This window comes from Echinops telfairi, unplaced genomic scaffold, assembly GCF_000313985.2.
Source record: "Echinops telfairi isolate 266 unplaced genomic scaffold, ASM31398v2 ScPeMD7_49;HRSCAF=173, whole genome shotgun sequence".
NCBI classification, from domain to species: Eukaryota; Metazoa; Chordata; class Mammalia; order Afrosoricida; family Tenrecidae; genus Echinops; species Echinops telfairi.
In genome coordinates, this window is record NW_022103947.1 from 1001114 (window position 1) to 1026508 (window position 25395).

Consider the following 25395-nt stretch of genomic DNA (forward strand, 5'->3'; position numbering starts at 1 on the left):
CACTACGAAGCAGCAAGCCACCTCTGCCCGTGCACGGGGGATCCTGTTAATGGCTTCCAAAGGCTAGAAGCCCTTTGCCAGCTTCGCGCGGGAGGACTGGTGTCCACCGCCCTCGCCAGAGCAGGGCCAGGTAGGTGCAGCACCCTGGCGCGCCTCTGGCCGCCGCACTGAGCATGCGCGGCCCGGCCGCCCCCCCCCCCCCGCCCGCCTTGCGCGCGCCTCTCCTCCTCCCGCCGCGCCTCCCCCTCCCGCTTCGGAGGCACCCGCTGCCGAGCTCCGGCGCGCCGGGCTTCTCACGCGGCCGCGAACCCGAGGAGCGGAGGGAGCGCGGCACCCCACGGAGCACCCGCTTCAACCGCGGGATTGGTCGCAAGTAGGGAGCGTTCGCCACTACCCCGGGACCCTCTGACTGTGCCGGCGCCGCGGTAAGTGGTGGCGCGCCGCCGGGGGCTCGCGCCAGCCGGGGCTAGCGGGTTTGGGTCAAGGACAGGCTGCTCGGAGGTTGCCCGAGGCAGAGAGACTCCCCGGCTCTCCCCGTTGCAGCGGCGGGCAAGGGGCCCGGGGGCCCGGAGAGCTCTGTGCGGGGCACCCCTGCAGGGTCGGGACGGTAGGCGTTGCTGGACTTTAACGGTGGAGGAAGCAGGACCCCGACCACCCGACCCTCCTTTTGCTATGTAGTCGGAAAATAAGTTGCTAAGCTGCAAGGCAGCCAGTAAACCGGGAGCCCAGAGCCCGGGATCCTTTGGGAAACCTCAAATCACCTCCTCCAACTCACGGGGGCTATTCAGCCCTCTGTTTGGTGCGCCCCAGCCCCTGGGGCACGATTCTGGACTGGGGTTTCCGACTGCTGGTGCTACCCGGGGTGCAGGCGTTTCCCACCTCCCAGCTGCAGCCCCGAGGAGGAGAGGCAGATCAACTTGGGCTGAGGTTGGACGGGACTTGGGCTATAGGAGCATGGACTCGGTCGAAGTCGCCGTGCTACCTGCAGACAGTGTTTTATTTTAGTGCGCCCACTCTGGACAGCACTCGGTGCTACGCGCCGGGCATCCAGTGGCGAACCACACTATCCCGGCGGTTCCTGGCCCTTACCTTGCCTCCCACCCCCTACCGCCTCATCAGTTTCTGCCTAGGGAGCTTGCGGAGTGTGTGTGTGGGGGGAGCGATCCTTTTCCATTCCAGCAACTTCAGGTGAGGGGATGATTTCAGTTTCCTTTAAGAAGCACATGCAACCGCCTTGTCTCCCCCCTGGACCCAGACAGCCTGAGCAGATGCCTGCCAGACGCCCCGCAGACACCAACCCGCTAGCTCTCCTAGAGCTGAGGGCTCAATCCCCGTGTGATTCTCTCTTAATGCAGCATGTGTGTACTTATTATTTGAGAAAGGTGTGGAGGTGAGGTAGGAGGACGTGGGTTCCTAAAGCTCTCTAAACCAGTCAGGGAGTCTGATGCATGAAAACATTTTGCAGCACAACAGGGCTGCGTTGAGGAGGCGGCTTCTTGCTACTGGAAGCTAAGGCAGTTAGTTGCATGTCTGGGTCTTTGGATTTGGAGCGAAAAGGCTTGCGGGGGTTGTTCAGGGTGGGTGAGTCAATGTAACTGATCGCCTTGGGTGCTTGCTTTACGTGGAGGGAGAGCATGGTTCCTCTTGGGGCGTGTTGGAGGTTTGAGGGAACCGAGGAACCCCTCTCTGCTCCTGATTTAATTGCTCATGCAACTTTTCTACTTTTCCTGCTGGAATCCACGTAAGGGCAGGGACACATCTGTCCGAATAATAGTCTTTAATTGCCGGGAATTTCCTGTAATGTACAACCGTGATGTTTCCACGAATAACTCCATATAACTGTCTTGTCTAGGCATCTACATGGAATAATTTGGATTCTGCTTGTAATTTTACTTTTTGTGGTTTATACCCTTTAGGGAGTGGGGTGAGTGAAGACAGTGTGGATACTCCTGTAAGCAGCTCCCTGCCTTCATACTTCGGGTCCTGCTGACGCGTATGCTCTCTCCCTAGCCCTGTAGGCAGAGAGAACTGTGTCATGGAAGCAGACTCTGAGGGCTGGTCTGGGTTGCATTCATGAAGAAATTTACATCTCGCTCATAAGTTTACTCATGCTTCTTCATCTTGGTTTCATTCAAGATTGTGTGCAAATCTCCACAGGGCGTTAGGCATGAGATTGCTATGGAGCTAAGCCAAGTTCCAAAGTATTGCTCCCCACCCCCCTTTCCTCTCTGGCCACCTTGTAAACTGCTACCTTTTTTTTTTTTTAAGTGAAATTGGAATCTATAACCCTGAGTTGATGGGAAGGGAGCATGGTGACAAACCTCATTGTTTTTCCAGTTTGAACCCTGCATAGTTATTGGCAAGCTTTGGACAACTGCTCTGGTTAATTAGAGGCTATATAAGAGACTTGATACACCTGCACGTCAAAGTTAGGTGGAAACCTGCAGTAAGATTGCCTTATTTGCAGCTCTGATAAAAACATTGCACAGCTCCTCTGACTCAGGGAACTTGGTCCCCAGAGGCAGTTCAACCTGTCATTCCATAGTCACGTTTTATGGACTGGTGATTAAAGAACAAGGCTTTCAAATGCCTTTTTATGCAGCCACTTTGTATTATTGTTTTTTTCCCTCAGAAGTAGGTCTTCTGATCCACACACACACCCCTTGCTCCCAAGTGCTGAATTTATTGATTAGAATTTCTCTTCTGAAGGATTGATTATACAGGGCATATATTACTCCAATGTAGGCTTTAGAAAGAAAAGCAGCTTTATTAATTAACTCTGCTCAGCTGAAACTCTCTATTTTTATTTTTATTTTGGAAAAGTTTTTGTGGTCATGGTTTTAACTTGTTGGATTTTTCTTTATTATGTTCAGAATTACAGCCTCAGCACCCACTGTGCTTGTTGATTTTTTATCTGGTGAGGTTGATCTTTGTGAAAACGTGTTTCATATAGGTTGGGAACAGGCAGTATATACCCACAAAGAAGCAGAATTTTGAGTTTTTTTGATTTTGGCTTTTACTAAGCTTTCAAGGTTTTGAGGCTGGTGAAAGGGGCAGGATTCATTATCTAGGAACACTGAACTTGATATTTTAAACTTTTAATCATTCGAGTATACTCCTATTAGAACAAAATTCTAACCCTATTTCACATAACTTTAAATACACGTTATAAACATGTTGTAATATTTAATGCATTATGTGTATACATATGCATATATTGATACTATTAAATGTGTGCATTACTTCTATTACAAAGACTATACATAAAGAAGTTAAAGAGTAAATAAGGCAAAAGTATCAACAGAAAATATAATATTGTTATCATGTGGTTGAGTGGTCCATTTTGCACAGCCCCTGGGGTGGGCGCCTTATTTTAGAGATCACTGCTGATAGCAAATTTCCTACCTCTCCTTAACTCTGGCTCTGCTATTTATCATTTCTGAAACTGTAGCTAGTTGAAAACCTGCTAGAAATCTTTGTCTTCTACAAAAGATGGACTAAGAATATTTGCAAGCTAGGACAAAATAATAATTTATAAATTATCAAGGGTTCATGAGGTGGGGGAGTGGGGAGGGGAAAACGAGGAGCTGAAATTAAGGGCTCAAGCAGAAAGTAAATGTTTTGAGAATGATGATGGCAACAAATGTACAAATGTGCTTTACACAATTGATGTATGTATGGATTGTGATAAGAGTTGTATGAGCCTCTAATAAAACGATTAAAAAATAAGAAAAAAGAAGAATATTTGCCTCTGTGTCAGTGCCTGAGAGGCGTCATCCTAGATCTCTCAAAGTGAATATAACAGGGGGGAAAAAGTTTACTTAAAGCCTAACCTTCCAGCTGTCTGACAAGGAGTGAGGAAACCAGTGATTGAACAAACAAGTGAAGGAGAGTACATCCTGCATTGCCATGTTGTATGAGAAAATCATTGGCCCTGGGCAGAATAACCAGGATCTGAATCTGATATTACCCCTTATTACATTCATGATATTGGGCAGTTAGTTTCATCGCTAGTTTCTGCGTGTGTGAAGTGGGATCACATCTATTTAAAGACATCATCTGGTAAGGATTATACAAGAAGATATGCAGGAGCCTAGCTGCTCTAAACTGGATAGTTAACAGATAAACCAAATGAGCCTTAAGGACACTGGCCCCGATATGGAATAGATTTATTGGGGTCTTAAACTGGTTGATCCTGGAAGCACTCTTCCAAGGTATGATTGAAGACTCAGACTTCATACATCTTCTCCGTGTGTTATTTTCACAGGGATTTCATAGCTCATCTGCTCAACTCAGTGGAAGGAGTGAGAACTGGAGGCTGCTAATTGGCCAGACATTCCACTGGCCAGAACTTAGTGGTGTATCTTTTGAAAGGGTAGTTGGGAAAAGCGCTTTAATCTTTGTGTGTAGTAAGAAAAAGAAGCAGTTTGGTGAACTGCTAGCATTCTCTACCATTATAATAAAATGTGTGTTTATTCTTCACTCAAAAAACCAAACTAAACCCATTTGCCCTCAAATAGATCCCACTCAGAGCTACCTATGTGTTGAACTACCAAGATCGGATTGCCAAGATTATGTATCTTTATGGAAGCAGGTGGCCACATAATTCCCCTGAGGACTAGCTGGTGGGTTCTAACCCCTGACCTTTGGTTTGCAGCTGAGTACTTTAACCACTGTGACACCAAAGATCCTGTCTTTTTACTGATCTCATTTTTGCTCTGGCAGAAAAAAACAAACTAGGGAAGTGATAAATAAAAATCACAGCAAATAATACACACGTAGGATTTTCTAAATACTTGTTCAAGCATTTTGTTTTCCTTTATTTTAAGTGTTATTATCTTTGCCCAATATAGCTAATAGCAAAGCTGGGATTTGGATCAGGATCTCTAACTTACAAAATCAATTTTCCTAATAGGTACATAATACTATATTTTTGTTTCTACCTTGGATTTAAAAATTTTAAAATACCCTAGAACAACTTCTAATCCAGTATGAGTTATTAGCCCCCAAAAAAGTGGAAATAATTCACCTTTGGAATGAGGGAATTCTAATTGTCCTATTCTGTTTGATTTGATTTGTTTGTTTAATTCATCCAGGGATGTGTTATTTTGGTTTTGGATTTAACAATAATTCCAGTCTCTTGGAATAAATCTCAGTTACATGCAAGAAACTTTTAAATTGGTAGGCCCATACCCATCCATCTGAAGTCTCTGTGTGGTGCAAATCAGTTACATGTTCACTGTGAACCAGATGGTTGAAGGAGAGTTGGAAACCATCCAGAAGTACTTTAGAAGAAAGGCCTGACAATCTACTTCTGAAACAAAAAAACCCTCTATGAAACACACTTCTAATCTGACACACACGACACTGTCTTGTGTGTGTGTGTGTGTGTGTGAGAATTTAGGCATCTAAATCAGAAAGCCAACATTCGAATTCTCCTAAAGTCTGCCTTTCACTACAGGCCCATGGAAGGGAAATAGAGGTAAATGACATCATAATAAGTTTGCTTTTCAGAGAATTAATCTGGTCTCTCCCAGATGATGTTCTCCTTTCTGACTAGAGTTTCCCATATCTTTCCCCCTACAAATACACAGCACCACTGGACCCATGGATCACTCATCATGGACCCTGTCGTGTGAGTGTCCACACTTTTGTTTACACTGTCCCTGTCTGATCTATTCTCGCTGTCTTTGCCACAATATTTATTAGAGTTTGCAAATTGCCCCAACAGATATCCTTCAGGTAAGCCTCTTTCAATGTTTCTGAAGCATAAAGCATGCCTTCCTGTTCTGTAAGGACTGCCTTTGTACTTTTATCCCATATCACCTACTACGAAGGTGGCCAGTGGCTGCAACGATGGGCTCCACCATTACTGTGAGTCAGAACGGACTCAATGGTAGGTAAGTAACAACAAACAAAGGTGACCATCCTCCCAGTTTTCTGCGACTGGGCATTTTTAAAACCAGGAAATTTTTTTTTAAAAATGGGACATATTTATACTTACTATCTTGTAATAATTCTTGTCACTTGTCCCCACTCCTTACTGCCATCAAGCTGATTCTGACTTATAATGACCTTATAGGACAGAATGGAACTGCTTTCTGGCATTTTTGGTACTATAAATATTTACAGAATGTCTGGTGGTTTTGAACTACTGATTTTGCAATGAACAACCCAGCATGTAGCTATTATATCACCAGAATGCCCCTAGTTCACGTTTAGTACAATGTAAGTCCCTAGAAAAGAGGGTAAGAGCTTGAAGTCCAGAGACAGACAGAATTCTTACTAATTCTTGATTCATTTTCACTAGCTCTTTGTGGATAAGTTACCTATATTGTTAGGTTCCAGATTTTTTGTTTGTATGATAAGGTAATATGTTTCTTCTAGGTTTGTTCTGATTGTAAATAACAATAAATGAAATCACTGAGTGTGGTGATGGGTGATCTGTGAAAATGGGTAGTATTGAATGGCACAAGGGCTTTGTGAGGATTACATGGAAACATGCATGTGAGGTGCTCAATACAGTGCCCGAATCCTGGTAAATCCCACTAAATAGCAAACATGCTTACTGACATTTCATCTTTGAGTGTCTGTTACCTAAAACACTGTAGAATCTACAGAAAACCAAACAATTAAGTACCTGTTCACAGAGCATTACGGACAGTACTGGGAGTTTGAGGTTAGTGGAGCAAGCAAGTCAGGAAGTTCTCCGGGAATATTAGAAATAGACATTCTACCTCAGAAACATGAAAAATCGGGATATGACGATGGGGTCATTTATTTTTAGGTGAGATTTTCTTGTTTTTTAATGATTTGAAGTCAGAATCAACAACTTCAATTGTTTGCAAAGAGAAAATTATATTCCATATTTATTTATGGTCAGCTACATTTCCTGGCCCTTAAAGTCCTTTTTACATAATGATGAGTGAAGTCAAGGTGGGAAAGGAGTTTGATTCCATGAGAAAAAGAGAATTGGGAGGTATAATCACTGATGATTTCATAATGATCTTAAGATCGAAAGACAAAGTTTATCTTTTGTTCTTAACATATCTCTCAACACAGGGCTGCATTTGTGTGCATAAAATGACTTTGTAGAGGCACAATTCTACCAAAATAAACCGATGTGGTCTTATTGCCTGTGCCTTTCAGGTTTGCCATGGACATTTCCAGCGAGGACAGTTGTTGCATGTATGCTTATGCTGAGGTGGACCTGGTTTAGATGAGAAAGACAGCAAATCAACAAAAAGTGACATGACTCAAACCCTCAAATATGTTTAGAAGGCTGGATTCTGGGCACATTGCCATCACTTTCAGTTTTACAAATATGTGTTGTTATCTGTATTATGATGACTCTTCAACTATAGCATATAAATATGAGTATTTTTGACTTCAGTGACTCATATGATTAGCTACTAGCTAGCATTTATTTTAGATCACTTTTAGATTCACAAATTAATTGGGAGCCCAAGCACTATTTTTACTTTATTTAATAAGGTGAATTACATCCTTAAAGAAATAATGATTATTTAAATCACACTTGTAATTCCTAGTAAAAAACACAATATGTATATGGTAATCTAGATTTCTTGGAACCAAGTCATTGTAAATAAAGGTTTATCTGTAATCCAAAAATATTTTTTCAGTGGAAATTCCTGTGAAACCATTTTTCTTTTTAAATAGCTCATTAAACACAATTTACTTTTTAATGACACATGATCATCATGATGAACACAGATTGCTAGCTTCGATGAGAACCTTGGAATCAATCTGACCTGCGCTCAAATCTGGTTTTCTGTGTGTGGTCTTGAGCGAGACCTGTAGCTTTCACTGGCACAGTGGTGGAGACTCTGGGTGGTGCAAGCAGTTAATTCTTGGCTGAAAACCAATAGGCTGGTGTTTCAAGATCAGCCAGAAGCATTTTACTGTTATGCTTGGTCATACACTTTTAGAAACCATTCATTGAAAACCACATGGAGCATAGTTCTATGCTAACACATATGAGTCTACGTGAGTGAGAATCAACTTCACACAACTGATTTAGGCTACCTGTGCAGTACCGATGGTTAAGTGCAGGCCCGAGTGGTGAGACCTTTGAGTCCACAGGAAGACACTTGGAAGGAAGGCCTGGAAGTCTTTCTCCAAAAGGTCATAATGTCTCTTTTAACTCCAGCTTGAACTTGGGGCATCCCCCTTTTGAGAGGGGCCTCTCTATCCAATGCTTGTTCCATTATGATAATTTACAGGGAGATAACATTCTATATTTCATAGGATCACAGGTGGAGGGGAATTTTATTTCCTAGCTGCATCAAACCCAGATAGAAACTTGTCCATGTCTAATTTAGAAGATGATAATTGGGTCTTTGAGTTGATTCTGGAATAGTCTAAGGCTTTTTTCTTTTTGTTTATTTTGTTGCTGTTAATGATAAAATATACAGCAAACTATACATCAAATCCAGCAGCTTTTGCATGTACTATATAGTAACATTTGTTACATTCTTCAACTTGTGTAACCATGTCCATCCTCCTGATCTGAGTTGTTCCTCCTTAATTTTAACAAATGTGATACCCCCTAAGATTCCTATCTCATCTCTAGAGTTACTGCTTCAATTTGGTCATGTAGAGATAACTCCTAAATAATTAATTCCTTTAGGTAATTCATAGATAATTAATTCATTTAGATAATTCCTAAAAGAGCATAATACTAGGGATGTGGGTGAATGTATCTTGCATGTTGAGAAACACGGATCCTTAAGGATTAGGGAGGAGGTGGATATGAACGGAATTGTGTTCTCAAGAAAGGTATAGTGAATGCCTACTCCTTTGTACTTGTAAATGTGACTTTGTTTGAAAGAGAGTCTTTGAAGACTCTATTACTGACATTAGCTTTAGATTCTTTTAGTTCAGGACTTGTGTCCTTATAAAGGGGAAGAAATCCACAGAAAAAGACACAACAGGAAGTTGGATAGCTAAAGAAGGAGGCAGAGATGGAATTAAGCTGCAACAACAAGCCAAGGGATGTCTGGGGCCACCAGGAACTGAGAGAGATAAAAGGACAGGAATATTTCCTAGATCCTTGGGAAGGAGCATGGCCCTATTGGCACTCTGAATTCTAATTTCTAGCCTCCCAAACCAAGAGACAATAGACTTTTTTTAAGCCATCTGATTTGTAGTAGTACCCTATTTGCAATATATTTGTGTTACAATGAACTACACTTACGATTCTTCACCTTAGTAATATGTACTACATGTAATTCTCAGATGTTTCCTCACAGATGTTATACACAGATGTACTTTGTGAAGATACTGATAATAAAAGGCAATAATAATGAGTATTATATATATATATATATATACATATATATGTGTATTTAGATCAGAGACAATTAATGATGGAGTCGTCAGAGTCCTACGTCAGGGTATACCTGTGCTTTGGTAAGTGTGTTTGCTGGGCTCTCTAGAGAAACAAATCCAGTGACATTCATCTATGTATAAGAAAGAGCTTTATGTCAGGAAGTAATTATATATCAAGAAGGCATCCAGCTCTGTTCAGCTGATGTCCATAAATTCAATACTAGTCCATGGTCCCTCTTCAGACTAACATAGCTACATGTTGGCGATGCAGAATGGTGAACCAGGAAGCAGGAAGATCACAGGCTGGTGAGCACAGAATTACACGGATCCAAAGTCAGTGGAAAGATGGCAGGGTGCTGTCAGCTCTTAGGGTCAGCAAGAGTCCCAGCAAGCAAAAAGGCAAAGGGACAGACAGAGGGAGGTTACTAGTTTCTACTGCTTTCATAAGAAGGTCACACCCCCAAGGAGGTATCATCAGGCATCATCTGATTGACAGGTTGGATTCCATTCCTACACTTTCATATATGTTCAAGTTGACAAAAAATCTAACCACCACAGTGGGCCACCCATAGAAAATGAATAAAGATTTTGGTGCATATATTTAAGAGCTTAGTGCAGTGTGAGGGTACATTCTAAGTATGAAATGCAAAAGTACTACAAGTACACTGTGATTTATACAGAGCATAGCACTTAGAAATGATAAAAACTTGTTCAAGCAATGAATGCTATAATGGGATGAGTAACAGGATCTTATCTAGGGCCACAGAGATGCTGGAGTCTCCTCCCACCCCATTTTGTGCGCCCATGCGTGGGTGTGTCTTAGAGAGAGAGAGAGACTTGTATGTTTCACACTTATTTTCACCATTCTGAATTTCACTTCCTCTCATTTCCTTACTGAGGTGCTGAGAGGTGAGGTGTTATTGTACCTCTGTCAAAATAAAAAGTAATCTGCTTTGATAATATTGTCATATGCATTTGTGATATCTTGCAGTAGAATCACATTTGTGAAGATTACAACTGTGGAATGCTGGCTTTCTTACCTGCAATACAGTGAACTTCATTCAGAAGTCTGCTGTATACTGTACTGTACATGGAGATTCCAATTTATTTCCTTTAGCGTATATCAAAGTCTTATTTACCAATTATAAGGATGGAAAGTAAAATACCTAGAATTTCCTAGCATTTCCTTTTTTTCAATATACTGGTCTTAGAATTTAAGGCACTACAGCAATTCTAGATATTGTTAAGGTGTTTGTTACGTGTGAGCACCGTATACTTTAGTTTCGTTATAAATTCATAGTTCTACTAAATTTCTTTATTACTAGCAATTGTTGTTTATATCATGTGCTATAACTAAAAAAGTTCTTTTCTTTAAAAAATTCCTGGTAGTCATAACTGTCTTCTTTTATTATTCTGAGTTAATGATCTATTAGACATTTCATATTTTTCTCATATTGTGGCTCCTTAATCAAAATATTAAGGTTGGTCCTTGGGTGATGTAAACCATTAAACACTTGGCCACTACTAGAATAGTTGGACATTCAAACTCCCCAGCAGTACCTTGGAAGAAAGGCTTGGCAGTTTGCTTCCTGCAAACTTTGTGCATTGGTTTTCCTCTGCTTCCAAGGGATCACCATGAGTTTACGCTACTTTCATAGCAATCATTTTGTTTTTACAACTCTTAAGAAAAATGACCGACTACAATGTACTTCCAGTACATCGACTGCCGTATCTTATATTGGGATTCATTCTGCCTAAATCAAAGACATTTTATGTGATGCCAAGAAAAAGACGTAGAAACAGTTGATGCTTAAGTGCTGGATGTACCACTTGCACATTTGTCACATAAGATCAAAAGATTGAGCCATACTTAGCTTCATTTTTCTTATTTGTAGCATTGGGATATTCTTGTAGAAGTTTGAGGACTAAAATTAGTTATTGTATACATACATAGCCTGGTATTGGACACACACTTGTACTATCCCTAAAATGCTGATATTTTTAGCTATAGGATTAAAAAGAAAGAAAGAAAGAAACGTTTAGCTAATATAGTATCTGTGCTGTGGGTGAAATATTTGAGCATTATAATGGACTCATTTGAAATTTTATGTTTTCAATGGCTCAATCATGTGATTTGTGTTTGTGCCTGTGTCTTCCTCTGCAGGTCGGACCCTGTGATCCCTCTAGGTCTGTGTGGGGAGGGTGCAGGCAGCCTTGCCATAGTGCGCTGTTTTATGGTTGACTATTACAGCAAGCTGCTCTGCCAGAACTGAGCTGCGATTAGCACTGTTTGAGATTTCATTTTGAGGAAATGGTGTTGGCTATGGTCAAGAATCTTATGTACTAAAAAAAAAATAAATTACTGAATATGCTCTCATCTATATTCTCTCGACTTCAGACTTCAGCTATAACCCATGTTGCCATTCTGCGAAAGCTGACGTGACAGAGTCGAAATATAAAAATGTTTCCAGTTGCATTCAATCAAATGTGATTGAAAATTTATTTTAAAAATGTACACATTTCCCCCATTTAGAAAACTGATAGTACTTGAAAATGAAGTTCTGTTTATTCTGGTGAATAGCTTTCTCTCTGTGGTTGCTTTGGATTTCAAAATCCAGCAAGCTTAACAGTAATGACTGGTATACGCCTAATATCTTGCAATGAACTTTTAAAAATATATATTTGAGGAGAAACAAGTTAATATTATTTTGCTGCAGATATGCTTTATGACTATGATGCTGTTAAACATTGTTAGTTCATCTGTTTTAAATGCTATTTTAAATTTCCTCTGCATATGAATATTTATTATTTGCTGTATGGAATTCACCACATTTTTATATCTTAAATGGTTTCACTTGTAGTTTAGCATTTGATTTCATTACTTAGATGTCTTAATTCCATTTATATGTAGCTTTCTATATTTTTAACACAATTAGATCATATTTAATTTTGATTGTTGTGGTTTTAATCCCTCCACCAGACTATCTAGTGTCTAAAACCATCTTAGTTCATTATTAAACCCCTGTCCATTTACTTATGTCCCATAGAATGCAAGATGTGTTTTGTGATGGGAACTGGCCTGTTTGAATATTTCTAACCATCCCTGCCCTCCCTAGTCTGCTCTGCTATTCAATTGTTTTCAGTATGCACCCTGGTTTTTAGATGCTTTGTAGCATCAGTGATAGATACCACAGGTAAACACCCTCAATGGCACAGATGCCAGAAATTAAGCCATTTCTACTTTATTATGAAGCTCTTAGATTAAAAAAAAAATAGCCAAATAGACATCATTGTACTTGTTAGGTGCTATAGCTTCATTCACGAACTCATGTTGACTCCATGATTCTACTTCTGATTTTCAGAAATAGATTACTAAGTCTTTTTTCCTAGTCTCTTATCTACAAGCTTTATTGAAACCCGGTAAAAAGGTATAGCTTTAGAAAAAGCATTCACAGGCAGAATCATGGAGGCCATGTGTGGGATACATTGGTCTTGAATTGAACCCAGGTCACTTACATGGAAGGTGAGAATTCTACTATTGAACATCCACTTTTTCCTAGAGAATGATAAGAAGGCTGATAGATTTCATCAATCCAATCATCTCAATTTCATTGGTTGAATAACTGAAGGGAATGGGGGCTTTTCCCTTCATACCTGAAAAACTTCAATGAATTTTCAATCAATAGAGGTTATTTGGGTCCTTGTTTCATCTTTGATGGTATGTACTCTTCTCCTTTAGCAAGACCATGTGGCATATGTCTGGCCAAGTACGTATAGTCTAAGTATACATTCAAATAGGAATTTTACCTAAGGTCTTGATGTTAATTTAATTCATAGATTGAAAAACCTGGGAACTTGGAAGAAATGTAGAACCTTTGCCCCAATTCCAGGTCTACAAATCAGAATTGTCATTTTAGTAAGAGATTAGTATACATATTAATATTGAGGCATTGACTTACATTCTATTCTTAAATAATGGAACCACCTGGATCTATGTTAATGGATCTAAATGTCAAGAATATATTCAATATGTTTAATTGAATATTAAGGATTTAATACAAAAAAGTAAAGCTAGATACCATATGCTTTGGTCAATGGATGATTGGAATCTAGTGGAATTGATATGTGTATGCAAATTTTTTTCAAATGTAAACATAAAATATATCCGACATGAAGTAGATAATGATTTGAAAATTATTTTATAGAGGATTTACAATTTAATGGGCACATGATCTCATAATTTAGTACTTAAGCCCTTAGTAATGGACTATTGCAAGCCATCATTGTTTTGATGAAGGTTAGTTAGGACACCAAGTGGCACATCAACAATTTTACCATTGGTGTAATTAATTAGCTTTCTCTAAGGACCTGTGCATATGCCTTCAAGTTATTCTTCGATTAAAAGTAAAAACAAAACAACAACACAATAATTGTGGCATATGTATAGATATTACAACCCGCTGCCATGGAAGTGATTCTGACTCTTATAATCGCTTAGGGTTTCATACATCTTTATAAGAATAGATAGTGTCATCTTTTCTGGAGGAGTAGGTAATGGCTTAGAACCCCTGATCTTAGTTTGTTTATCAGTCCAACACTTATCTGACAACACCATCATGGCTCCCTCTCCTCAAAGTGGAAACCTGCGCAGGGTTTGCAGGTTGAGGTTGGAAAGAACTCTTAAGAAAAAGGGCATGTGTGCACAGTGGCATGATCAGAGAAGAGCAGCTATGTGGGTATGGGAACACACTGAGTTGTGGGGGGATAGCATAAAAATCTCTGCATTATACAACTTCACAGATCAGAATGGAGATGCTGCCCCCAAATTTATACAGAGATAAAGCAATGATGATGAATTGCCACTTCATGGAGTTGTTCACAGTTGTGTCTAAGATATAAGAGGGAATACAAGATATTTAGGCCATATTGTAGGCCACACAAAGCCATTATAGGCCAAAGCTGGGTTGCAAAGGTGTGACTTACCCAGAACTTGTGCTTGTCCTTTAATGTTATGTAATTTTTTCCTCACTTTGAAATGATTGGATAAACCCCTAAAGCCCCCAAAGCAAATCTGCTTGCCTCCACACAATTCTGATCATTGTAACCCATAGTACAGAGAAGGTTTGCTCTGTAGAGCTTCCCAGGCAATAATCTTTACAGAAACGGACTGCCACATTTTTCTCCTGATCTTTTTGTTATAGCCTAACACTTAACCTACTGCTCTACTAAGGCCCCTTGAATCAAGTTCTACTTGCAACATAATCTTCAACACAATTACCTTCATGTACTGTATGTGTACCCTTTAAATCATGGAAACATCTTTCTGCCTCTTGTTGCACGAAAGTAAGGTTAAATAGGAATTATATACATTTGTTCTGACTTATCTACAAATTCTTAAAGACACAATTAGGAATAAGTGTCATATATATCCTGAAGATTTAAAATAAGGATGATATCAGATTGTTAAGTTGGAAACATTTTTCAAAATCCAGTGTTGCTATATAAACATCAGTCATGGCCACCCAAGACCAGAACTACATGGTGCCCAGCTACCACTACCAAGTGCTGTGAAAGGGATCACATTAGAAAATCCTAGACAGAGTGGGAGGAAGATGTGGAGCAAAACTCAAAATTGTTAAAAACAAGACCAGGTTTGCATTGGACCCCTGGGATTATGGACCTTTGTCATCCTTCAGGTCTGGAAATGAACTCACTCTCAGGTCTCAATTTAAATCCCCAAATAGACAGTCTATGAGGAAAACAGTAACATAGGGAGATACACACCTTAGGATAATCAGCCATTTGAGATCAAAAGGGCATCATTTACCCCAGGACAAAGTTCGAAAAGAAGGGCTATGAAAGAAGGAAGAGTGGGATACACAGTACATTGTAGTGCTTGCAATCAGTGGCATGTAACAAACTGCCTATGAAGTGCTGAATGGAAAACTGATCTGCTTTGTAAACCTTCACCAAATTCACAATAAAAAGTAAAAAAGAAAAAAAAATCATTGTGGAAAACTGAGTGATGGCTTGAGGTAGCACGTGGATAATAGCTATAGCCTAAGTTTTTAAATTTATGCCTGACCCATGTCTAGTTCTTATTTCTTCTTCTAGTTCATGACAACTATGTAAAATAAGAGTAAACTGGGTACACAAGTGCATTTGCATTTTAGTTATATAAAATATTCATACCTGTTTAATGTAGTTCAAAATGAGACTCAATATGCACAAGGATTAACAAGTAATTTGGGGTTTAAATTAGAGAACTAAGAAAATGAACAAACAGCAAAGGCTATTATGCATACAATTAAAACAAAAAGCATCTCTCAAGATAAATTAAGTGCTTTGATATTGTAGTGTGAGAAGAATTACCTCATGGCTGTAGGTTACCAGATGGACCATTTCAGTTGAGTACAGGACACTTTTTTTCTCCTAGTTTAAAACTGATTTGATTTGGAATGTCAGAGGCTTACATGGCAAAGGATGCAGAGACCATCTGCTAGCTAACATATTTTCTGGTTTCGTTCCATATCTCTCTACTGTGACTGAGGTGCCTTCATTTACCAATAACACTTCCTATCCCTAGACGGTAAAGGGAAACAAATACTCTCTGATAGCATTTCAAGTGGCAGTCACTCAGATGGTAGTGGCCATTTTCCCCAAGAGCACAAACATTCCCACCTTTGTTGTCTTGTTGGATGTTAAGCACAGAACTCTCCATCCCCTTAGGAAGTGAACTGGGAATCCTTGGATGCTTCTTCAAGGAGGCTCTTCCTCTCACTGACTCAGTGTGCCTCAGACAGGTGTGTGACAAAGCCTTAGGTTATGGAGAATCTTGAATTCCTTATGTACAATCTGGAACTCGGTCCCAGAAGAGAAAAAAATAGTTCGCAGGATTTGTTGTTTTTACTATGGCAGTATCCTGGACAGACGTTTTCTTCTGTTTTACATAGTGTCACTATAAGTCAACCCAACCACACATAACAACAACAACAATAACAATTCTTCAATCCTCCCATCCCATGAGCTCCCAATATTCTTCTAGATATAACCAGTTGCTATCAAGTTGTTTCTAACTCATGGTCACGCCATGTATGTCAGAGCAGAACTGACCTCCATAGGATTATTAATGGCTAAATTCTTGGAAATAGATCACCACACCTTTCTACAGAGGTGCCTTTGCTGGGCTAAAACTTCCAACATTTTAGTTCATGGCTGAGCATCTTAAGCATTCATTCCTCCCAATCTCCATTGTTTTTGTTTCCCTCATGCCACGTGCCTGATAGGGTTAACTGCTCACGTGTTGGATAGGAGTACCTGGAAGCACACAGGCTACTTCTGCCAGGTGTTTAGCTGGAGGCCCTCGTTCCCCTTAGACAGTCTGTGACATCTTCAGTTTGCACTAATCCCTCTTGCTCGTGCTCCACTGAACTGGGGAAGATGCCTGAAATTCATTGTGTGAATACCTTTTCCTACCTCTAGTTGTCAGGCTTGGCATGTGACTTTATTCTAACGGAATTCTAACAACTCTTACAGTCTCAGCTGGCAAAATTTCCTCTTCATACCTTTACCTTCCCTGAGTAATTCATACCACTCAGCATCTTCTGATGAATCATAAGACCAAAACCTGAATTCCCGATACAGTCAGTTTTCTGTAAATTATTTCTGTAGGCTATGTTATTATCTTAAAGAGTTAAAGCTTAGCCAAAGCCAGCCATTTTGAAATTTGAACATGAGTCTTGATATTTACACATTGAGGTTTTATTTTTTCCCCCAAAGGTGCTTCAGTATAAAAAGTCTAGCCATAACTCAGGCTTGATTGTACTTGATTGGGTTGGATCTCAGAAATAATGGTATTCTTTTATATGTAGTCATTTACTACCTGCAATAAATGTCAATGGAGGTGAGCAAATCTGATCTCTTCTGGCTTCCTTATTGCCCATCCCAAGGTGAGGCAGGGGTCAGACATGCCTCCACAGCCCAAGCTTTTGTACCTATTCTGATATCAATGGTTCATCCCACAGCATTCTATTTCTGGGCTGGATTTGATAATTCATTGCTATGGCCACACAAAACTCCCAAACGTACTCACAATTAAGGGGAGTTTATTGTGCCAACCCGGCCAATAAACGCATGTGGGGTTAATTGAAGGACTGAGGGATAAATGACTTGGTGAGCCTCGCCTTCCAAGTTCTTGGGTCTCTTGCTTTGTGATGGTCTCACTCGGGTGCAGCTGCCTTAGCAATTCCCTGATTCAGCTTGCAAGGCTGACTTCCTGCAAGACATCCTTGAGGAGAAGCCACATGAACCTACCCCTCTGCAGCCCTGGGTGCTGGAGAAGGTGTGTGGAGACCCCTGCCAGCGCTGAGATTCTTACACATTCACTGACTCAGTTTTCCTCTTGCAGTCGGCATCATTGTGTCTGTTTTGTGAGACGGAGGAGGACTTTGTGGATTGGTGTTGGACATATGGGTTAATGTTGGACTTGTGGACTTAGGCAGCACTGGGTTGGGTTGTTTTCTTGATGCACACTTAGCCTTTATATCAAACTCTCTCTTATACATGAGTTGCTGTGGATTTGTTTCTCTAAAGTACCCAGACTAGTACAGGAGGTGACCAAATCTGACTTCTTCTGGCTTCCTTATTGCCCATCCGTAGGTGAGGCAGGGGTCAGACATGACTCCATGGCCCAAGCATTTGTACCTATTCTGATATCAACGGTTCATCCCACAGCATTCTATTTCTGGGCTGGATTTGATAATTCATTGCTATGGCCACACAAAACTCCCAGAAGGTACTCACAATTAAGGGGACTTATTAGGGACGTTAATAGATTACCACAAGTCAGAATCAGCAAACAGTAAGGATATAATCACTGGTCTATAGCAACACTGCTCCTTAGTCAGCAGCCAGGTCTCTCTCCAATCCTTGACCCCTCAGCCTCATGGTCCCTTGGTCTTTGCCTCAATAGGGCAGAAAGCCAGGCTGCCACTTTGTCTTATATCTCCATAATTTCAGGGAGGTCAGGAGAAGATTCCCCATAGTCTCAGAGTTGTTCCTGTAAACCTCCATGCTATAGTCTTGGTGCATCTGGTCTGGTCTTGGTGGCCTCCGCCGTTTCAGCCAGAGATCTTGGGCATGCTTTCCAAATGGTCCTGTGGATTTTTATGTGGCCACACAGCTCTTATACACTTAGGAATGGCATTGATGGAGGTGTGGTTTGTCTTTTAGTTCACCATATCCCCAAGGAAGAGAAAGGATGATGTTTTAAGTCCCACACTCTATTAAAGTAGAAAGATGTACCCAAAGGAACAAAGGGTATGGCTTGGCTCACACCCTCTACTAAAGTTAAGTCTTAATTCCACCCTAATCCTGTCCATTAGAATAGCCACACATGTAAAATTCAGAATTATAATACATTACATAAGGAGTTTATTGCTAGAAGGACTATGTTAATTGACTACATTTCACCATCTTCTTATTGAGCTGCACTTATAAGTAAGGCATTGTAGAGGGGCAGCCACAAATCGGAAGGCTCTCCAGAGGCTGGATTAACATCAAAGCTATAAAAATGGGCTTACGCATAGTAACAATTGTGAGGATGGCACAGGCCTGATAAGGGTTTCGTCCTGTTGGTCATAAGGTTACCATTGGTCAGATCGGACTCCTTTGCATGTAACAACAGGATTGTAGGAGACCTGAAGTCTGATATGAAGACCCTATCCTTAACCTCCAACAGTCCTCTAGTCAAAGTGATTAAAACGCTCAGCTGCTAACGGAAGGCTCAGTGATTTGAACCCACCAGCCACTCAATCAGAGAAAGGTGTGTTAGTCTGTTTCCATAAATATTATAAACACAGACATCATATGGAGAAATTCTACTCTTTCTTAACGGGTTGCTATGAGTCACAATCAACTCAATGGCAGTGGGTTTTTTTATTTTAGTACCTGTCCTCAACTTGGAAGTAGAAGGAGTGGACCATGTCTATGGGATTGCATGTAAATTATTACAAAAATAAATTTCTAATCCCCAGAAAAACCTGGGGGGATTTAGCAGAAAATAAAGATGTACAGCTCTATTCTAGAGGTACGGAGTCAGAATCTGTGTTTTAGGAAACTATATTTTTATGTAGTGTGATTTTGATATTCAGCCAGCCTTTGGAAGTAGAGCATGTTCTGTGGAACACTGATTCTTCAAGATATAAATAGGAATCCCTTGAAAAATTTCATTGCAGAAACAAGCTTAGATATTCATGTTACGATTTCTCAGAATCTTTATGTGCATCGTGAAACACATGTTTCTGAAATGTATGTGACTATGTAAGACCCCACTTCACCCACCACCTGTAAGAATCATCTTCTGAAGAGCTCATGTTGCAGTTCTCAGCTCTGACTGTGAATTACACTCATGCAATTTAATTGGTCTGTGGTGAGTTATGTCTTGGAAATGGAATTTTTAAATGATCCCTAGATAATTTTACTGGGTGCAGCAGGACGTAGGAACATAGATATAGGTGGTTATTATTTGGAATTCCTTTGGAGAAACTTGGTCTTAGTTCATTTTATATCATCACCCAATTTGTCTTTGTTTCTCATCTATCGGATGACTTTAAATTTGTATGTGTCCCATGTCACATAGTTTAGAGTAGGAAATCAAATGTTTGTTTTCCCCTAATTTTAACAGAAACTTCTTTTTAGTGGGGAATCACCCCAAGTCACTGAAAATACACTACAAGAAAATACAATCTGGGTTTTCTAAGTGAATTCTAAGAAGACACTTGTGGTTGAGTGATGGAATTCTCGATGTTTATGAGAGAGACCCAAGTCACATTCCTAGTCAACGTGCAATCGTCATCACCTGTCAGTGGAGATTGCACGTTGCTAGGATGCTGCACAGATTTCAGTGAAGCTTCCAGACTATCCCAGACTAAGAAGAAAGGCCTGGGGACCCACCTCAGAAATCAGTCAACAAAGTCCCTATACCTCACCATGGTCTCCTTTGCAACTCATTATGAAGATGGTGCCGGACTGGCAGTAATTCCTTCACTTGTTCCTGGAGTCAATATGAGTCAGGCCAACGCGATGGCAGCTAAGAGCAAATGAATTCTAGGCACCGTGAGTAACACTTATAATATACTGGTAATGTTTCTAAACCCATTTGATTATATTACCCCATTTAAATTTGATGATAGCAAAGTATGCATGCACTGTAAGTACTTTTAGGTTCTAGATGAGAAAACTGGATCAGAGAGGGTAAATAACTTGATTCTGTTCATACAAATAATGATACTGATGCCAAGGTCCTGGTATTGCATATGTCTGAATGGCTCTTAACCCATTTAGAATCCTGACTAAGGCATAGACTTTTGTGTTCAAGGATCAGAGCATGGTTACAACACCTCCAGAGGCACACCTTTCTTTCAGAACTACACTTCACTGGAAGGAAGGGGAACATTTATAAAGGGGTTGGTAAGATATTTTAAATGTTAAGAACCTTTGTAAATTAAGAAAACTTCTAACCAACCATTGGTGTGTGAATGCAAACAGAATTTTTATAGTTGTGATAGATTGGTAATTTGTGTATGTAAAATGTTGTATTTTTCATTTCCCGACATATATTTGAATGGCCAAAAGTCACTGCATAAATATATTTCTCATATTGATAAGTTTCCAAGTATTGCTCAGCTCTTATGGAAAAAAGCTCGGGCTTGGTAGATTTTTGTTACTCTGGCCACAAATTTAAGCAAAGAATGAAGAGTTCTGTTGACTCTCTGCAATAAAAATCCTTGTAAGAGATTCATGTATGGGTCCTACTGCATGCTTATTAATCACTCACAGCATGGATGATTCATTTTAAAAGCACACCTTTGCATCTTGTTATGATATTTAGGGAAACAAAGTTTTCTGTTGCTTGCCTGTCATTTTGCCAGCAACGAAGATAAATTGAGTAATGTGTAAATGACATTACGGGGTTTGTACCCAAGATGCCCTACTCTTTTAGTTTAAAGAAGTCACCCCTCTGCTTTTCTTAGAATTTTACTTGCACGTCCTTGTGTATGGAGCTACTGCAGATTGAGGAAATGGTGAGTGATGGATGGGAGCATACATCTCACCATAGCTGACACTGGTGATGAGGCCACGTCGATGGGGCAATTTAAAAATTGCCACTGAGAACAAATACTGGCACAGAGAGTTTAAATGGAATTTATTGCTTCCTGCAAATTTGTAGGTGTTACATGTTTTCAGGTGTGACTTTTCTGTACTAGCGGGAGAATTTAGAAAAAAGCATGAATGGAATCTTCCTCTTGAAATCATTTCATTCATCTATTTAATCCAAACATACTGGGTGCTGCTAAGTATAGACCCAAGATAGAGATGGATAGAAACATGAATGTATTTATGATCTGCAGGGGAGACTGGGGAAATAAAAAAAATACAGAATAGATACTTAAATTTAAACATAATGATAGTAAATTGAAAGAAGGTGCTGAGCTGAAGAAGAATATTGGGAAAATCTATTTTAGATGGCATACTCAAGAAAGACATCTTGGCCAAGATTAACTTTAAGACCTGAAACTGGAAAAGAAGCAGGGACAAATAAGCAAGGGAAAAATAGTTCCAGGCAAATGTAGCGACATATACAGGATCAGTAGGCGAGGAAGACCTGGACTCATTCTGTCTCATTGTTTAGGGCAGCCAAGTGAAGGGGGATGGTAGGAGTAGAGGCTGGAGACAACAGTGATGTAGAGGAAATGAAGGCACTGGGAAATGAAAGCTGTTTAGCTGGATTCAGGTTTGAGAGCCTATTAAACGTGAAACAAGTTTCACACTTTACTAGTTTTTGAATAAGTTTAAATTCTATGTGATTGATGCACAATAAGACTCATTTAGGACATAGACAAAGGATTATTTTAGTATTGATGTGTTGCCATGCATGTGAATGATTGTCTAAATTTAGTTCATGGATGTTGGTGTTTACTGTTGGTCACTGACTAATGCATATGCCACTTACAATGAAATACAGTGCTGCGAGGACCCATGTGCATTCCCAGGATCGGGTCTGGGTTGGACCCTCGTGATCCATAGGATTTCCATTGGCTGGTTTTCAGAAGTTGATCACCAGTCTTTCTTTCTAATTTGTCTTGATCTAGAAGCTTCACTAAAACGTTCTTACCATCATAGAAACATGCTGATTTCCATGGACAGATGATGAGACTTGGCAGTATATGATGCTTGTCCTTAACTTTAAAGTGTAATATTGCTGGTTTGGGAGGCTACTTACATGTTGAGAGTGTATTGCAACCTCTCAAGTTGAGGGTAGCCCCATGCTTATTAAATTTGTGAATTAAAAGGATATGACTAGTTTTTTCCTTCTAAAATGTTTACAAAGGGCTAAGAAATTAGTATAACACTGGGAAAACAAAAACAAAAAAGCCGCACTGCCACCAAGTGATCCTACAGGCAGAGTTTTAGCTGCTCCTTTGGGTTTGTGAGACTTTAAATCTCTAGGAGCAGACTGCCTCATCTTTCTCCTGCGGAGCAACTGGTGGATTTGAATGGTTAACCTTGAGGTTAGTAGTTCAGTGCATGGCCCACTCTACCACCAGGGCACCTTTCCTCTTTCATGGAATTATAAAATGGGTTACTATAGAAGTTTTACTATGTATGGTATAATTTATCGGTTGAGTATAAACTAATGTCAACCTTTTAACTTGGCAAAGTAACCATTTTATAGCTTAAAACAGTCTAGGTTATTTATTTTATCTACTTTGCTGAAATGAAGAGTTAAAGTAATAGTCCATATCATTCAAAAGGAAAAGAAACTGCTACTGATGAAAAATCAAGTTCTGGAATTTTGATTGTTTTGGATTAGTTACTAATGTTTAATATCCCTGGATACTTTCTGAACTTTCTATTGAACGTTACCTTTATAAATCTTTGTAACTTTGCTATATTTTCCTCAAAAGAATTTCTATGAAAAAAAAAAGAAAAAAGAATTTCTATGTGTGTTTGTGTGTGTGTGTGTATCTTAGTCAAAACTGAATTTCCTTCACACTATCTTCTGCTATCTCTTTACCATGGAGGCACCGTAATTACCATTTCTCTTTAAAGACATAGTCATTCTATTGGGCACATACACATTAACACACCTAAGGGAAAAAAGACTCCAAAAACCTCAATATGTGTTCTAAAAAGTATGGCATAGAATATTCCTCACTTAATAATAAATCTTGAATCAGGCACACTGACTATGAATAGTAAATTTTTGTTTGCTAGTGACTACTCAGATTATTCCCTTTTCAAAAACCCATTGCTATCGAGGTGGAGTTGATTTCTACTCATCACTGACCTATGTCACCGAAGGCGTTTTGGGATGCAACAGTTAAAGGAAGCAGATCACCAGTCCTGTCTCCCACGGCATTGCTGGGTGGATTTGAATTGGCAACTTTTGGGTTAGTATTCAATAGCAAACCATTGAACTACTAGGGAGGGATCTTTGGCTTTTATGCCAGGCCCATAATACCAACTCTCGTTCATTGTCCTGTAGGCATTATACAGTCTTTTTGTTATTATGAGCAATTCTATAATCAGTATTTTTGTAAACATGTTTCTGTATATCTGTACAATAAACTCCTGAAAGAGAAATTGGAATTTCCCAGTTCTAAAGTAGTGCCTTTACATTTTTTATAGAACTTTCCAGCTTGCCCTCTAAAGAAGTGATCACAATGTACAAAAACGCTATTGATAACATTTTAATTAATTCAGTGGCAGTTTACTGGTCAGTGGAAGTATTTTCATAATGTGTCAACATTAGCAATTTCCACAAAGTCATACAATAGCTCACATACCAAGGAAAAACAATTTATACTAGCTATTCTTATGAGAAGTTTTATTTGGCTGCTGTGCCTATCCTATCTAACTACAAGGGCTTCTGAGGTCTCTCAGAAAGTTTCAAAGTTCTTGTGTTAAACTTTTAGGCATTAAGCAATATAGGAAAAGTCCTGGCATGACTGAACTGGTTACACAGCAGGTAGAAGCCAAGAAAGTATAATCTTGGCTTAGGGAAACATCAGCACCTATTATCAAAGTGGAAACAGCTCATCTCTTGGAACCTGCAGTCAGACAGTACAGTTAATGATCGCTATCATTAACTGAATACAAGCACTTTGTATATGCCCTTTCTAATTTGTATCACAGCCTTCCAAGGTACATATAATTATCCTTACTTTACAGTGGTGGGAGTTTTAGTTCAGAGAACCTGGTTCCATTTTCCAATACCGCATAGCTAATAATTGGCAGAGCAGGTATTCCAATGACAAAGACTCTGTTTTCTCTTCTGCACTGCACAGCCATCTGTGACATAGCTATGCCTGCGTCTGGAGGAATGTCTCTCTTTATTGACCATCAGTCACTTTGCCTTCTTAAAAAATATTTTAGCTGATCGGTACTGAGGCAATTTTAGCCAGTGCTGGTCTGAAGGGTGCTTTTCTTTGGGTGGTCAAATCCCCCGGCCCCCAGCTTTACAGGGACACACAGACATTTCATTGATTCCCATATCCAGTGGTGAAGTCTTCCCTGAGTCCACCCCAGTCCTGTGTTTCTGAATTGACATCTCACAAGATTTTTTGAGATGCTGTAGTTTTCCAGCGCTACCCTGGTTGTAATTAGTTGCTGACAAATGATGATTTATTGTTGGAGATTTCCTTAGAAATTTACTTTGTATTTGGGACCTAAGAGATGAGTGTTGGAATGTTTTGCATCACCTAACACATCAAAACTATGATTGGGATCACTAGGCAGTTTGACATCATTGCATAGGCCATTCAAGTTTTCCATCTGTAAATAAAATTGAAATGTGTAGCAAATTAGGAACACTGGAGATTGTGCCTGTCTACATTAATTCCTCTTGATTAGACTCTGGTGACTTAAAATATATGCACAAATTAGAATAATTTAAAATGTAGGCTATTCATGAGCTAGAATCCAGAGAACAGTTGACAGTTCCATAAAGACAAAACCAAAGAAACCAGAAGACAAAACCCC

At 39.8% G+C, this 25395-nt stretch overlaps 1 protein-coding gene across 1 annotated transcript in view; it reads left to right on the top strand.

Annotated features, from left to right (window-relative positions):
• Nucleotides 1-304: 304 nt before the first annotated feature.
• CNTN4 (contactin 4) overlaps nt 305-25395 on the top strand; it is a 1263733-nt gene continuing 1238642 nt past the window's right edge. The window contains exon 1 of the mRNA XM_045290662.1: nt 305-425. The gene's annotated coding sequence lies outside the window, so the exon portion shown is untranslated. The remainder of the gene's footprint in view (nt 426-25395) is intronic.